Raw genomic sequence first — 12,421 nt, 5'->3', positions numbered from 1 at the left:
TTCAATTTCCCCTTGATTACCAAGCAAGCTATGTACGTTCACTGAAATAAAGTCAGAATGCACAGAAAAGCTGAAAGAAGTATAAACTAAAGCACCTAGCATTATCCACTTGGTTATATTTTCTTCTATCCCTTCTTTTCATGACTTAAAATTTTTTAAATGTTTATTTATTTATTTACTTTTTTTTTTTGAGAGAGAGAGGGAAGTGAGCAAGGGAGGGAGAGAGAGAGAGAGAGAGAGAGAGAGAGAAGTGGGGATTACGTGGGTCTAATGTTTTATCCAGAGCAGGGCTCAAACTCACCTGATGTGGAACTTGAACTCAACGAACTGTGAGATCATGACCTGAGCTGAAGCCAGATGCTTAACAACACAGGCACCCAGGTGCACTAATGTTTATTTATTTTTCAGAGGTGGGGGGGAGTGAGGGGCAGAGAGAGAGGGAGACATAGTATCTGAAGCAGGCTCCAGGCTCTGAGCTGTCAGCACAGATAGAGCCTGATGCGGGGCTCGAACTTGTGAACCGTGAGATCGTAAACCTGAGCTAAATCAGACACTTAAATGATTGAGCCACCCAGGCATCTCTATGACTTTTTTTTCTTTAAAGTTTAGTTTTACTTAGAGAGAGAGAGAGAGAGAGAGAATGTGTGTGCCTGTGCAGGGGAGGGGCAGAGAGAGGGAAAGAGGATCGGAAGCAGGCTGTGCGCATGCAGCTTGAACTCACAAACTGTGAGGTCATGACTGGAGCCGAAGTCCAACGCTTAACCGACTGAGTGAGCCACCTATGTCCCTCTCTCTACCCCTTCTTTTTATGTCTGTATTCTTTTCGATGTTGGGTTACAATTTGAATATAAAATTTCATACTTAAAAAAAGATTATATAAGCATTTTCTTTTGACATCAAAAAGTTTGTAAAGATAAGTTTTAATGGCTGTAAGAAATTTCATCATATGGCTATAGCAGCATTTGTTTACATAGTCTTCTAATGTTTACATATAGATTTTTGTCCACATTTCTGATCATTTTCTTAGGCTATATTTCTTGAAAAGAGATTGCCAGGGAAAGGATAAGCACATTAAAAAATTAGTAATGCTGGGGTGCATGGTTGACTCTTGATCTCGGGGTTGTGGGTTCAAGGCCCACACTGAGTGAGATATTACTTAAAAAATAAGAAAAGATATTTAAGGGGCGCCTGGGTGGCTCAGTCAGTTAAGTGTCCGACTTCGGCTCAGGTCATGATCTCACAGTTTGAGCCCCACGTCGGGCTCTGTGCTGACAGCTTAGAGCCTGGAGCCTGCTTCAGATTCTGTGTCTCCCTCTCTCTCTGACCCTCCCCTGCTCGTGCTCTCTCTCTCAGAAATAAATAAAAAACAAAAAATAAAAAAAGATATTTAAAAACTAGTAATGTTTTTTTCTCTAAGTATAACATAATCTTTGAAATAAATACTAATAACATTTTATTGTATTTCCTTTCAGTCTTTCTAAGGGCAGGAAGACTTTCAAGTATTTTAATTCATGCTTTCAAATGGTTTTCCAGATTTGTATCAACAATCTCTCTCAGCAGTAATATATCAGTGCAGAATCTTAGTGCATTCTCGCTAATGTAGAATATTATCATTAAAATAAACTACACTGACTTGAGGAAAAAAACAGTATCTTACTGTTTTGTTAACCTTTAATTTTTAAAAATGTTTATTTATTTTGAGAGAGAAAACAAGCAAACAGAGGAGGGGCAGAGAGAGAGACTCACACACACACATAAACAATATCCGGAGCAGGCTCCAGGCTCTGAGCTGTCAGCATAGAGCCCGACGTGGGGCTCAAACTCACAAACCGTGAGATCATGACCTGATCTGAGGTCAGACGCTTAACCAACTGAGCCACCCAGGCGCCCCAAGGTAGATTTTTCTTAACCTGCGCTCTGAAGATTCTAATTACTCACACAAACCTGGATCTGAAGCTGACATCAGCCTCCTTCAGAGTCTCTTAGAAAATCTCGGTCAGCACGAGTCCCTTCCTTTCCTGAGCTGACACCCTATACTTAGCAATTATAGTTAAGTGGCCACGCGGGCAGTGCTGTGGTACAGGAACACGCCAGGGTGAATCACACGCCCTCCCTGCCCTCTAACCAGAGCCCACCGACCACCTGCTTCCTTCTTCCCCTCCTTTGAGATTTATTCCACGCTTCCTGTGTTAGGTGCGGTGGAAGACTCCAACACGCGCCGTATGCCCCCTGCTCTCAGTGAACGTGCAGTGCAGCGGGGGACACACATGCGGCCTCCCACTAACTATAAAATGAGAGGGAAAGGAATAATGACCGCAAGAGATAACAAATAAAAAGCCACAGAGGCCCTTCCATGTAGTTCCATGTTCAGGCCTTACCCCGAGGAGCCATCAGAGATGCAGAGCCGTGGACACTGAAGGAGGGGAAGCAGAGGATCGAATCCCAAGGCCCGTGTGCACTGTTGCCACACTTATAAAGTGATATGTGATCATTCTAGAGACAACACCCCCCCTCCCCCAATCTCACAATTACATAAGAGTCCATCACCCTTGATGGGAGGCAGCCCTTCCTGTTTCATAATGGGTAGAACTAGAAATAATCCTGTTAATCTGGAAAGTGCACTTATATGCTGAACCCATTCCTTAAAGAGGAGACTGTTCTTTCTAGCAACAGAAGGCGTCTTGGTAGCATCCACATTTATAGTGTAGCTCCCACGTCTGTCTCCCCGAAAGTGTGTCCCCACTGGGCCCTGGACACCTGCCCACAGGGAACAGAGCCCTACATTCTGTAATCTCAAACCTCTGCCCCCGAGAGCATCCATCCTTACCTGGCCAGTAACAGTCTGGCTGTTGTGGACATCTACCTATTCAGGATCGAACTGAGCTAGAACGTGGCCATCAGTAGACACTCTCAGGTAAGGACGCTGATACCAGTGGTATCAGAACAGGGAGCCCAGAATTGAGGGTCAATTCCATCTACCTGTTTTGGTATGTTTCTAATTAAGATCAAACACATTCAGTGACAAGAAGTCCTTCCATAGCTTCCCAAATAAATACTCATTTAATATGCAATTACTGAGCCTCTAGAATGTAGATACAGTCCTCCCCTTGTGGAATTCACCGCAACTTCCTGAAAGGGACAGATGCACCCCTTCCTTGAGGAAGTAAAGGAGGTCGGTGTGGCCCTGCAGGGGAGTTACAGGAGCAGAAGGGGCAGCTGCTGGCCTATTATAGAACCTGACAGGGCAAAACTACGGAGGAGACAGATGGTTATCATCGAGGGTAAGGGACACTGAGAAAAGGCAACAAATGGCAGGCAGGGATGGGGGTGCAACAGACAGCAGTTAATAAATTAAGAAGCCAATGAAGAAGGAAGAGGTGAATCTGGGTGTTTGTCTAAGCATCCTGAACATAGGAGCCTTGTTTATCTTGTTCCTGGATGTACCCTTGGTGCAGAGAACACTGCTCAGCAAGCAACATGTGCTCAAAAGATTCATTTTAAGTGAATGACTGTTGGGACCCTAAGATTCACGATGACAACAATAAGGAAATCAGCCACCATCAACTGAGCACCAACCCCGTGCCACGCCTGTGCTAGGTGCTTGACCAGACTAACCTGAATCCAACAACACACGAAGCTGGCATTGTCATCCTCGCTTCACTGATGAGGAGTCGAGGAATCGGGAGGTATATGGAGGTTCATAAGCCATCCAAGGTCTCTCACGCACAGATGGACTTAGATGCATACCCGTGTCCATCTGAAGCCGGTGTTTTCCCTGCTGGGTCACGCTGCAAGCATGAACTTACTAGTAACTCACACTCCGGGCCTTTCCAGCAGGGTCTCCTGCTGTCATTGTGCTTAGTCATCAAGCCCCAGCGGCCCCACGGGAAGGAAGCGCAGGTGCACTGCAAGTGGGCCAGCACAGGAGCACACCTGTGAAGCGTGTCGACTCAAAGTGCCTTGTGTATCTAGGCTATGCCCGCTTGGCTCAGTGGTGCGGACGAGGCTACCGTCACAGGTTCCGTCTCCATGTCCAATGAACTGATCTGCATGGTTTAGAGACACGCCCGGTCCAGGGCAGCCATCTCAGAGATGCATTTACTAGTTTCAGAAAAGATGGCTGTGAACTGTGGGTGGCTCAGTAAAACCTGTTTGTGATGCGAGGAAAGCACTTCAAAAGGCATGTCACAATAGTGGCCAGCAGTACCTTCTAACCCAAAATCGGGTGATCAGAGCTCTTCTACCTCGCTAAGGCCTTTTCTCCAAAAAAAAAAAAAATTAAAAATTTCCCCTCTAGTATTTCTCAGAATCTTCTTCCCATCTCTGTTATTTGTTTTTTTAAAAGGCAGGTTGATAGCTACATAGCTACTATTATTTCTGAAAATTACTAAGACCTTAAAAGACTAGGGCCATATTCAGAACATCTCTGCAACTTTGATCCTGTTCAGAAAATTACAATTGGAGACAGAGACACTCTCAGAACCAGCACTTAAGCAAGTTTGTGTTTAGAATATGGTTAGAATATAGTTTGTTTCAAGGCAAGTGGTTGCTAACTCTCCTTGCCTCTCATGAGAGAGTCTCTCTGCCTCTAGACTCTTCCTTCTACAAATTGTCCCCTGCATGGCACAGAGCTGTCTTTCCAGGAGAACACAAGTCTGATTAGTTAACTTGCTTTATACAACCTACCAACCTCCTCTGTATAGTATATGTCAGGTGGCTATGGGATGTCATCGTCTGGGCCACTCCTGAGAGTTAAAGGGACAGCTCTATCAACTATTATGTTGGGGCAACAGGCTAACCAGGACCGTCCCTGGCAAGCGAGAATCTATGGCCATCCCATGTAGAAGGTGCCTGTCAGCCCTCTCTGACCCTTCCCCACCCTGAGCAGCTTCCCAGAGGTACCTGCCCTTCCTGCCCTTCCCAGCTGCACCCCTCAGCCCTGATTAGCTTCTCTCCTGAACAAATGAGTGTTCCTGCTCCCAGACCAGCTCCCAGAACAGCCTCACACATTCTCCGAGGCAGAGGTGTGTGTGTGTGGGGTGCCCATGCAGCTTTAATGAAGCCTTTCCTGGATTATCAGCATGTGTATTTATGGACACTGCCCACCCTAGTTGTGAGCTCCTCAAGGTCAGGGGACTGGAATCACCCTGTGGCTACCCACAATGTATAGAGAAGGGTGTTTCATCTGCCTTAGGTGCTTAATGAATGTTAGTTGATAATGAATGAAAAAATTCCATGACTAGAGAATGTTGCCTTTCCAATAAATACAGAGTTCTGGGTTATAAATAAATGTTTATGATTACTGTGTTTTATTAAGACCCACTGACTGTCCAGGTATCATAGAAACTTTAGTCGATTTCCACATATGTGAGTGTATGGAAAAACAGTATATGAGTAATTTGTTTTCTCAGTGGTGAAGACGGTAACAGGCATATTTCATTTCCATTGTTCAGTGGGGATCGTATTGCTCTGGGCCAAAACAGTGAACCTGCTAAGTGGTGACTAATGTCAGAAGTGGTCTGAGTTGTGTGGGGCCCAAGGGTACACAGGGCTCCTAGCTTTAAATCTCACACGCGGTGCTCTCAGACGCGTGACAAATTGTGGATCAGTGTTTGCTACAGAGACGACAAGGTGTGAATTCTTGTGTGGCCCTTCCCTACCCAACCTGTTTCTTACAGTGGTGAACACCCAAGAGAAGTGGAAGGAAGCTCCCTGGAGAAGACTGAGAACTGTCACCTCCCACGGGGTGAGCAATGGAGTACACACCCAGCAGCGTGAATTCCCTGTCTCGGTAATGTGTTCCCTCCCCCAAAGCCTTAATCTTGAAGTGATGAGCAATGACTGGTAAACTCATATCTAGAGAAATCTGCATTCCCAGGGACTTTATAGAGTGAGGAAGTAAGTGCCACTTGGTAGTCAACCCCCTATGACAGCTTTTCGACTGGTGTGGATCCTCGGCATGCCTGGCTGCACATATTAGACAGGTAGAGAGTGGATCCGTGAATAAAAGAGACATGAAAGGTCAGAGGTGAGTCTATGAAAGTGTCACAGGTGAGTCACTAGGCGGTGGCAGCCGTTCCCACAGCCCCTGAGAACCAGAAGAAACCACAGTACAGGGAATTTTGGTTTAGAAGTAGGACAAAATTTCCTGAGTGGGATGTTTAAGATCATTAAATAAATCACCAAGGGAGTGAAGGTCCTTCAAAACAGAGCAGTTACTCAGCAGTCAGGGGTGAGTTCCGTTTAAACCTGACTACTGCCTTGAACTTGCTGGGATCATTAAGCTCTTCCCAACCCCACATGATACTCCATCAACTGCCAGAGAGACATGAAGAGAACCCAGAGCCAGAAGGGCCTCAACAATTTGTCTGGCTGGCTGCCATCAACCACACGACTTCTATTTTTAGGTATCACTAAGGATGAAAAGCAGTAATACCTGGAGTTTCCATCATTTCACCTGTCTCTGACAGTCAAAAACTCATCCTAACGTTGAGTCAAACTTTCTTGGTTGTAAGATGTGGACGGGACAGGTCAACACTCATCCACAGTAAGCTAAGATTGTCACACTTTCTCAGGCTTTTCTAGGCTCTTCATGCTCCCAAAGCTACTACTGTTGGGAAGTTCAAGAAAATCTAAAAGTCTGGGTGAAATCTGACTTTGACATGATTGCTCTGTACCCAGGTAGACATTCTATGATGCCAAGTTTTGGGGTCTGAGGTATTAAATTAAATATTAAAAATTTTTGTTTTAATGTTTTTATTTGTTTTTGAGAGAGAGAGAGAGAGAGAGCGAGCGAGCAAGTGAGCAGTAAGGACAGAGAGACGGGGAGAAACCGAATCCAAAGCAGGCTCCAGGCTCCAAGCTGTCAGCACAGAGCCCGACACGGGGGTCAAACTCATGGACTGCAAGATCATGACCTGAGCTGAAGGTGGACACTCAACTGACTGAGCCACTCAGGCGCCCCAATATTGGGGAGTTAGGGATGGAATATGGATGGAATTTTTATACATTCCTGCTCTTGACTCTCTCTCTCTCTCTCTCTCTCTCTAAAGGTGTCTACAGTGCCATGGCTAAGCTTCCAAGAACACAAGCCACCCAGGGCACAGCTCTGTTGCTGGGGAGGAGGAGGTAAGGGAAAGAAGTAACACACTTTTTACCCCAGGCTCTAGGGAAGACAGGGCTTGGGAGGGGCAATGTGGGGCAGAAGGAGAATCAGAAGTCACAGCAGCAAACAGACTAAGAGGATGGAGGGAAAAGGAAATGAAAACGCACAGAGGAATTTCTCCTGAGAGTGACCCAACCCCCTCGGAGGAGGCCTTAGAAAGTCTTTCTCCTGCCCCTGTTACGGTAGGGGAGTCAGCAGCGCGCGCTAGCCGGGACGGAGAATGAATGCGAAGGCGTGGGAGGGGGTAGGGACCTGCTGGGGGGACAAGTCACTGCCAGTGAGCTGGCCACAGGTTTCTAGCTAAAACATACTTGCAGCCCCCACGCGGTCCTCCCTCAGCTGTCACCTTCTCAGTGAGCACCTACTCCCATGGCTGCCATCCTTCTGACCGGCTCCTGCAGCAAGCCTTTCTTCCCTGCCTGGGCTCTCAGTTCCATCAAGGCTGCCAAATGGTTTAGAGAAACTGCAAAGGCTGGGAGAGACTGGGATGGTTCTCTAGAAGGCAGCAGAGGACACGGAACGGAGTTTAAAGTCAAATTAAATTAAAAAAAAATTTTAATGTTTATTTTTGAGAAAGCAAGAGTGGGGGAGGGGCAGAGAGAGAGGGAGACACAGAATCCAAAGCAGGCTCCAGGCTCTGAGCTGTCAGCACAGAGCCTGAGGAGGGGCTTGAATTCATGAACCGTGAAATCATGACCTGAGCCAAAGTCAGACGCTTAACTGACTGAGCCACCCAGGCGCCCCTAAATTCTAATTAAATTAAAAAAATGTTAATTTATTTTAAGAGAGAAAGAGAGCCTGAGTGCAAGTGAGGGAGGGACAGAGAAAGGAGGAGAGAGCAAATCCCAAGCAGGCTCTATGCTGTCAGCATAGAACCCAACAAGGGGCTGGAACCCACAAAACTGTGAGATCATGATCTGAGCGGAAACCAAGAGTCGGTCACATAACAGACTGAGCCACCCAGGAGCCCCTCAAATTAAGTTAAATTAGAAATGTTCAAACCCCTACAGGTCAAGAAAGGACCTGACAACTAACCTTTCCTTTGGCCGATTGGTGGCACACCCGCCACCACCTTCTAGCACATTTTAATGTGGAAAATTCTGGGTGTTACTTGACAAAATAAGACTTTTAACATCCTCCCCCCACCAACCTACTACCGTTCAATTAATTTCGGGAAATCAAAAAGCACTTCTATTCCACATGCAGAAAATCTGATGTTGTTGAAGCGATTGACATCATTACCCTTTTATTCTTTAACAAAGAAACCCACGCAGAGGACTGGAAAAAACCCCACAAAACTAAAAGCAATGAACGGTCCCTTGACCTGCTGCTCCTTTCTTTCATGCTTGTTTCAAATTGCTTCTATTTCTAGTTCCTCAATCACTGAATAATATGCTTAGGCTGTTCTTTCTTACTTTATCTGGTTCAGATGTTACCCTCTGTCTTCCTTTCATGACAGATCTGCATTCCTATCACTAGTAAGCCCCTCCCTCCTCCTCATCTATACCTTAATCAATACAGCTCTATCACTTTTGATTATCTTTATTACTTTAAATAACAGATGTATCCTTTTAACTTTATTCTGTCAAGAAACCATATCTTTCTTGCTCACCTTGTGAAGTAAGTGTATCAGCATCTCGCTCTTCCTTTTAGTGCTCTGGCTTCCCTGCAGCTCCTGCCTCCCGTCAGCTGTACTTTTATATGCTTGGGGGTTGAGAAGAATGCTTCTTTTGTAACATCTCCACACATGAGCTCTTGATTGTACCTCCAAAAGGTGCTTCTGTCCCAGGTACCCCTCTCTCGGTCAGTACTACTCCAACTACGAGGTGCTCCGGCCAGGTATCAATCCTCTCTTTCCCTTCCACCCCACATGAGCCCTGTCATTCTCACCACGTCCACTGCTAACATGCTGGTGCAGGCGATCACCTTCGATGTCCCAGACCAGCCACGCCCTTGTCCCGGCTATAATCCATCCTCTACAAAATGGCCAGAGTGCTTTTTTTCCCCCCTGAAACATAAATCAGCTCACATCACTCCCCTTGCCAAAAAAAAAATAGTCTCTCCCTGCAACCCCCTTTACTATTGCCCATAAGGCCTTAAACAATCTGCCCTGGGCTATCTCTAACTTCTCTTCCCTGCCCTCTCCGCTCATCCACACAGCTCCAGCGGGACTGGCCTTTTTCTTTTGGCCATCACAGAGAATTCCTCTTTAAGGAGGTTTGCTCCTGCTTGGGAACAGCCCTGATCTTTTCCCTGTCATTATTCAAATCCTACCTGGAGCGTCCTTCCTTCTGAGAGGTCTTCCATGTGAGCAGAGCAATCTTGTATCCCCAGCTATGCTCTATCATCATGTTATCCTATTTTATCTTCTTTGTAGATTTGAGACATTATTTTACTTATTTATATGTGTTTATTGTTTACCTCCCTTTCTAGAATGTGAGTGCTGAGAGCTATTTTATTCACTGCCTGTATCCCCATCACCTAGGAAGATAAAAGGCATTAAAAAGATTAATTATTATCAACTCATGTTTTGTAACATAAGGTTTCTATGCTTTGTCTAAGATTAAGTCCAAGCTGGAAATCAAGCAGTGTTTTATTATTGCAATCATGCATTATTCACTACTTAAATGGAGTGCGTAAGTAATGTCCCCAAATACGTCCCCTCTTAATCTTTTCTCCCCCCTTGGCATTTACAATTGCCTTTTCTCTTTCACAGTCTGGCTTTTAAGGTTAGAATAAAACCCTCTGAATCCCCCTTTCCCCAGGTACCATTCACTGAAAACCTCTATCTCCTTGCTCTGAGCTAGACTGACTGCTCAGAAAGTCTACACCACACCTGCTACTTGGACTTTATTTCCCTCCTGATTTGGATCTACTACCTCTTGGCTCTCATATCTTCCTCTTTCTTCTTTTATTACTGTAGTTTGTTAGAATACATCTTCAGAATATTTCCTAAGAAAGGGTGTATGAAAAGTCCCTGTTTGTCTGATCATGTTTTTTCCCTTCCTCACTTTGGCTTTTTCCTTTCTTTTGTCTTTTCTTTTTCAAAGATTTTATTTTTAAGTAATCTCTACCCCCTACCTGGGGTTCAAACTCACAGCCCTGAGATCAAGAGTCATATGCTCTACCAACTGAGCCAGCCAGGTGTCTGCTGTTCTCTTTCTTTCTTTGCTTGCTTGCTTCCTTCCTTCCTTCCAACTTCACACTGGACTGATACTTCCCTGCTGGGTCAAGAATTATCTAGGTTGACAATACTTTTTCCTCGAGGTTTTAAAGATAATTTCCAATTGTCTTTTAGCACTCAGTATAAGGGAAAAGAATTCACATATCCACACTTTTGGGTATAATTCCAGTCTCGATTAAGACTTCCCACGAAAGGTGCTTACAGTAGACAGAGGGAACACAACTGTATTCGTCCTGGCACAGAATGGTTGCTCGGCCTGGTGCATGCAAGATGAAATTGTGTAAAGCTGGCAAATTCAACTGAATTGCTTTGAATTATAGTATGTTAAGTAAATAAACTCAATTTGATTCCTTCTAAATACAGGCACTGCTTCTACAAATTTTTCTCTTGATCAGGCTACATACCTTCCTACAAGTCTTTCCTAATACTTTTCTTGGCAAACTTCTTATTTCCAGTACTCCTAGGTCACTTTCATGGATTTTGGCACAAGTGTAACTGCTTTTCACAATCTACTTGCACACCTGGTGTAGTAAGGGACGGGGTCTTGCTTAATGCTGTATCTCCGGCATCTAACTCATCTATAGAAGGCCTGGCACTTTTGAGCCGGGGCTCGTTATCATACGCTGGGGAAATGAAAGCGAAGGCCTACAAGGTGAGCTGCTGTTGAAGCCCATGGAAAGTCAAGAAGCTTATCCTTCTTGAGCTTTTTAGGCCCCTGGTCCTGACATAAAGGCAGTGGGTCTGAGAGATCATGAGCTTTGGAGTCAGAGAACTTGATTCTGACTTTGCTTTGCCACTTATCAGCTGTGTCATCTTGGGAAAATAATTTATATGTTCTGTTTTATTTTTTATAAAAATTTAAAAAATGTTTATTTTTGAGAGACAGAAGAGTGCAAGTGGGGGAGGGGAAGAGATAGAGGGAGACACAGAATCTGAAGCAGGCTTTAGGCTCTGAGCTGGCTGTTAGCACAGAGCCTGACACGGGGTTCGAACCCACAAATTATGAGATCATGACCCGAGCCAAAGTCAGAGGCTTAACTGACTGACCCACCTAGGCGCCCCTATTTATTTTTATTATTTGTTAAAAAAATTTTTTTTAAAAATTTATTTCTGAGAGAGAGAGAGAGAGAGACAGTGTGAGCAGGGGAGGGGCAGAGAGAGAGGGAGATACAGAATCTGAAGCAAGCTCCAGGCTCTGAGCTAGCTGTCAGCACAGAGCCCAATGCAGGGCTCGAACCCACGAACCATGAGATCATGATCTGAGCTGAAGTCGGAGGCCTAACCGACTGAGCCACCCAGGCGCCCCATATTTTTAAATTTTAATTCATTCATGTATCTGGAATCCTACTTTCTTCCTGGGGATAAGTATGTTTACTGTGTTGTAGAAGAACTTTGAGGGTTAAATCACATAATTTATATAAATAAACTGGCACAATAATAGGATCTTAAGTAGTAATTGTAGCTATGACTGATATGAATAAAAGCAATAAAATGTGGACATATAGAAATCAAACGTAAAGCACTAACTTGGATGAAAAGTCCAGTCCATATTCTGTGTAATAAGACTAAGCATGACAAAAATACTCTAGAATAAAACTGAAATAATTAACAAGTATCTAAATGATCTGAGGTTCCTTTTGGTCCAGACCAAATGTCCTTCATGCTTCCTGTGGTTCCACCCCTACCACTATCGACTGATCCGGTCTGTACAGCTTAGTCCATTAAAAAAATCATTAGGCAGAAGCCTCAAGCTACAGAGTCTTGCATTTGATTTCTTTTGTATCTTTTTACTTACTGATGAACATTTTGAGTAAGGTAGAAGTTAATGAGGTGTTATTATAAGTTTCACATTTACAATATGCTTTGTTTGATTACATGTGGTGTGATTGTATACAACATGGGAAGTGACTGTAGGGGTGATTTACGGATATCGATATCATTATTTTCGTCCTACTGGATGTGGGGAGCGCTCCGTCTGCCCAGGGGCCTCCTCTGTCCATCCCATTCCCTCCAGGGTGGTCTTCCCTCTGTTACCTTTTTACTGTTCCTGTTCCTTTTCTTTGGAGTTTGCC

The 12,421-nt window shown here is 44.6% G+C and overlaps 1 protein-coding gene across 1 annotated transcript in view; it reads right to left on the bottom strand.

Annotated features, from left to right (window-relative positions):
- MYO1D (myosin ID) overlaps positions 1 to 12,421 on the bottom strand; it is a 351,929-nt gene that overhangs the window by 57,402 nt on the left and 282,106 nt on the right. The window lies entirely within an intron of this gene.

Source organism: Hyaena hyaena, unplaced genomic scaffold (genome assembly GCF_003009895.1).
Source record: "Hyaena hyaena isolate Hyena2069 unplaced genomic scaffold, ASM300989v1 scaffold_10, whole genome shotgun sequence".
Lineage (NCBI taxonomy): Eukaryota > Metazoa > Chordata > Mammalia > Carnivora > Hyaenidae > Hyaena > Hyaena hyaena.
The sequence above is the reverse complement of the archived record's forward strand: the minus strand, read 5'-3'. Positions and strand labels throughout refer to the sequence as shown.